Source organism: Penaeus chinensis, chromosome 20, assembly GCF_019202785.1.
Source record: "Penaeus chinensis breed Huanghai No. 1 chromosome 20, ASM1920278v2, whole genome shotgun sequence".
Taxonomy (NCBI): domain Eukaryota; kingdom Metazoa; phylum Arthropoda; class Malacostraca; order Decapoda; family Penaeidae; genus Penaeus; species Penaeus chinensis.
The window spans coordinates 24,720,094-24,725,093 of NC_061838.1; positions in this window are offsets into that span (position 1 = coordinate 24,720,094).

A 5,000-nucleotide genomic window follows, 5' to 3' on the forward strand; every position below is an offset into this window, starting at 1 on the left:
ATTAGACAAGTGTAGCCATCTATGTGTAAACAAAAAATCAAACAAGTACTACAGTGGGCATAGCACGTACGTAACGAAAATGCCCTTTCGGCACTTGGGTTTTAACAAACCAAAACAATCACAAAAACAACGATACCAACAATAACAACAACAACACCGGCCTCAGCCCGGACGAAGCCCGGCCCAGCCCCGGCGCGACAGGCGAGGGGCGCAGAGGGAGAGCCAGCGAGAGGAAGGGAGACGGGGAGAGTCACAACAACGCCAGGCGAGAGAGGGAGAAGTGCCAGGACGGATGCCCAGAGTGCCACCAGCGCCGCGACGAGAGCATTCCAAAGGTGAGTGTGAACAGCGGGCGAGGGGACGACAAAGTTCGTAGGGATTGAGAAGAAAGAATTGGGGAGGAGAAGGAGCGGGGAAGGAGGAAGGGAAAGGGAAGGAGAGCGGAGGGAGGGGGGGAGGGAGGGAATAAGGGAGGAAGGGAGGAAAATGGAGGGGGGTTGAGGGGGGAGGGGAGGATGAGGAGAAAAAAAAAGTAAAATATGATAAAAAAAAATGAGTGGAAGAGAGTGGGATGAAAGGAAAGAAGTGGGTTGTGGATGGGAGAAAAGAGAGGAGCGGGTGGTAAAATGAAATAAAAAGGAAAAACCTTTTTCAAAAAAAGGAAGACAAACAAATCAGAAGAGAAAATTGAAAGTAAAAAAAAAAAAAAAAAAAAAAAACAGACAACCCGAGGGAAAAATGAAATACCAAAAACGCCGACCAACGCCCCCTGAGACCCCCACCCCCCCCGCTTCCTCCTTTCCTTCCTTCCACCAAAATACCTTGCACCCTTCTCTCCCTTCCTCCTTCCCCTATTCTCCCTCCCCACTCCCTTCCCCATCTCCTCCCATTCTCCCTCCTTCCCCCCTCCCCCCCCCCTTTTTTCTCCCGTTCCCCTTTTCCCATTCTTCCTCCCCCTTTTTCCCCTTTCCCTTCTTCCTCCCCTCCCCCCCTCGCAGGTGGCTCGACCCGCCCTCAAGCGCCACGTGGCCCCAGGTGGTCCGAAGGTGGTTCCAGGAGGACCAATCAGGCCTCGAGGGCAATTAGGCGCCGCCCCTCCCCTCCTGATTCGCCGGCTTAACGAGCGGGTGATTCCGGCTGACAATCCACCCCCCCCCCCTCCACCCCCCCCCACCCCCCTTCCCGCCCTCGTTCCTCAAACCCCCGGGCCCCCTTGGCTGGGCGGATATCAAGCCGCCCCGAAGAGTGATTTTGGGAAAGGTGGGGAGTAAATGGTGGGGGGGGTGAGGTGGGGATGAGGTGGGGGGACATGAGGGGATAAGAGGAGGGGGGGTTGGGGAATTAACGTTCATTTGCAGAGATTTAAGGGGGGGGGGGTGGGGGGGCGCGCACTCCTTTTTTTGTCACCTGACGAATGGGTTTCTTTTAGGTGTGTCCTGATGCGTGTTGTCATCGCAGCATTGTTTTTGGTTTTTTTGGGTTTGGTTTGTTTGCTTACTTGCTTGATGTCTTGTTTGTTTTTTTGGGTGTGTGTGGTGCTGTTGGAGAAGAAAAGAGGAAGGAGAGAAGAGAGAGGAGGGGCAGGGGAGAGCAAAGGAGGAGGAGAAGAAGGAAGAAGAAGGGAAGAGAAAGGAAAAGGGAGGGGGAAGGAGAGAGAAAGGGAGGGGAGAAAACATTTTTTCTCTTCTCTTCCCCCCCAAAAAAACAAATGAAAACGCACAGAAAATTTCAATAACAGAAACACACACACGCCATTTAGCAAAACACGCACCTTCAGTCCCCCTTTGCAACGCCCTTTTAACCCCCCCCCCCCCAGAGAGAGAGAGAAAAATGAAGAGAAAGGGGAAAGGGGACGGGAGAAAGAGATAGGAGAAAGAGGAAGAAAGGGGGGGTTTTGAGAGAGGAGGAAGAGAGGAGCGAGCACGAAGGGAGAGAAGAAGAGAGCGAGAAAGAGAGCGAGAAAGAGAGCGGGGGAAAGAGAGAGAGAGAGGAGAGAGAGAGGAGAGGGGAGAGAGAGAGTGAGAGGAAAAGGAGACGAGAGAGGAGAGAGAGAGAGTGAAGGAGAGAGAGAGAGCAAGAGAGAGAGTGAGAGAGAGAGAGGAGAGAGAAGGAAGGGGAGAGAGCAAGAGGAGGAGAGCAGAGAGAGAGAGAGAGAAAAGAGAGGAGGGAGGACGAGAGAGGAAAAGGGGGGAAGAGAGAGAGGAGACGGTGAGGGGAGAGAGGAGGAGGTGGGAAAAAGGAAAAGAGAAGAGGAGGAGGAGAGATGAGAGAGAGAGAGATGAGAGAGAAGAGGTAGAAGAAGAGCGAGAGAGAAAGAGAGAAAAAAAGGGGGCCCCCCCCCCGACCGGGGAAAGGGTCCGCCCACGCCCATGTAGGTCAGGTCGAGGCACCGTTGCAGGTCACGGGAGGTCAAGCTGGGTTGTCGAGAATTCGCAGGTTGAATGCTCTGTGTGTAGGAGCGTGCATGTGTGGGTGTGCGTGTGCGTGTGCGTGTGCGTGTTGCGTGTGCGCATTGTGCGTGTGGGTCAGTGCGTGGGGCGTTTGTGTGTGTATCCGTTAATGCCTTGTGGGGGCGAAAAAAAAAAAAAAACGGGGAGAACATAAAAAAGGAAAGGGGAAAAGGGAAAGGGAAAAGAAGGAAACGGAGGGGGAAAGAGATCGCAGAGGCCAAGAAATGTGAAGAAAGAAGAGAACAGAGAATAAAAAGAAATAAAAATCGACGACAAACAGAGAACAAAGAAAATTTCCCTGAGAAAGGCAAATATTAATAAAACAAGGGGAGAAACAAAATTTGCTTGCCTCACGCACGCCGCACACATAACAAAACATACAGATCATTCAACTGCGAAAAACCTCCCTATTATTATGGATATTTATGTGTTTTGCTTGTGTGTGTGTGTGTGGGGGGGTATTATTTTTTACCACACACACAACACACCACAAAAACACACACACCATGGTAGAAAAACCCCCAATGCTAACATTTAAACCACTTGGATTCCATCATCAGACCTTAAGATTTAAATCAGGTGGACTTCGAACGTAGTCTCATTTCAATTAATGTTTTCCAAGTGTGTTTTTTTCCCACCATAGTATTTAGCACGAAATTGTTTTACCTACATGTGGTGTGTGTATATATAATATATATATATATATTTTATATATATTATATATGTTCTTTATAATTACATATACATTAAATTATACCTATATATTTATTAATATATATTTTATATATTTTATTTATATACCCCACAACACATCTGAATGGTTTTTTTAAAAAACTTTTCAAACACACAACCCACACACACCACCCGCACACCACACACCACACACACAACACACACACACACACACCCACACGCACACCACACGCACACACACACGCACCCACACCACACACCCCACAACACACACACACACCCCACACACACCCCCACAACGCACACACACACACACCACACAAAATATAAAATATATATGTTTACACCCCACATAATATAATGTATATAAAAACTTTCATACATATATATTTAATATAATATATTATATATATATTATATTATATTATATATGTTTTATATACATTAGTACACACACACAAAATAAAATTCTAACATGCATGAATTTAAAAATTACATACAAATATCTACATTTCGTACATTTGCATATATCAATCCTCCATTAAAATAATAAATGTAAAAAACCCAAGGGACAAACAATGAAATAACAGGGATACACACAAAGGGCGGCCGTCAAAACACCAAGACAATGAGAGGAAGTGAAAAAAAAGTCCTCATGATTTTTTCTTTTGCAAAATACTGAACATATTGTCGTCCAAAATGAATTCGAAGAGGAGGTGGGAGACGAACGAGAGGACAGAGAGGATGGAGAGGATGGAGAGGATGGAGAGGAAGAGGAAGAAGACAAGAAGGGAAAAGGGAAAAAACTGAAAGGGAAAGTTTATGAGGTTTAGGCGGAGGAGCAAAGGCAAAAGAAGAGGAGGAGGAGAGGAGGATATGAAATATGAAGATGGAGAAGGAAGAGAAAAAAAAAAGAGGAAAGAAGACGGACATTGAAAGGGGGCGGAAAGAGAGGGGGCGGAGGGGGAAGGAGGGAGGGAAAGGAAGGGGAAGGAAGGGGGAGGGAAAAGGGAGAGGGAAAGGAGAGAAGGAGAGACGAAGAGGGAAAGAAGGAGAAGGGGAGAAAAGAAGTTTAAGACCACCCGCCGGCAGAGCGCCCCCCCAGGGGTCCCCGGGCCCCGCGGCCCTCTCTTGCCTTCCACTTCTTCCATCGTGCTTTTTCATCTTTATCTCATTTTCTTCCTTCCCTTTTTCCCCTCCTTGAAAATCTCAAAAAAAGTTTTTCCTGTGTTTTCGAAACTCTTTTCCCTTTTAATTAACCTAACAAAAAGTCCCCTTTTTTCAGACAAAATTTCATTTTTGGGGAAAAAAAGTAAAAAAATTAAAAAAAGGGGGGGTGGGGGGCCCCCTTTTTTTATACGATTAAAAAAAACGAATAAAGTTTAAAAAGATATTTCAAACATGGAAAAAAAAAGGGAAAACCGCAAAAAACGGTAAAAAGAAAACACTCAAACATCGGAAAACAAACCCCACCCGATAAGTACAAAAGTTTTAATTTAAACCGTAAACCCCAAAAAAACAAAACGACACCAAAACAGGAAAATAAACCCAAATCACAAACAAAAACGCTTCACGTTAAAAGCACAAACTTATGAAAGAAACCCCAAAATTTGCCCGAGAAAAAAAGGGGCCCGGTTATAAAAAAAACAAAAAAAAGAAAAAAGGGGAGAGAGGGAGAGAGAGAGAGAGAGAGAGAGAGAGAGAGAGAAGAGAAAGGGAGAAGCAGTTTGAAAGGGGAGAAAAACGGAAGGGAAGGAGTGGGAAGGAGGAGGGGAATCGAAGGGGAAGAGGGGGGGGGGGGAGAAGAGGAGAAGGGGCAGGGTAGGAGAGGAAAGGTTTGTGAGTAAGGGGACGGGG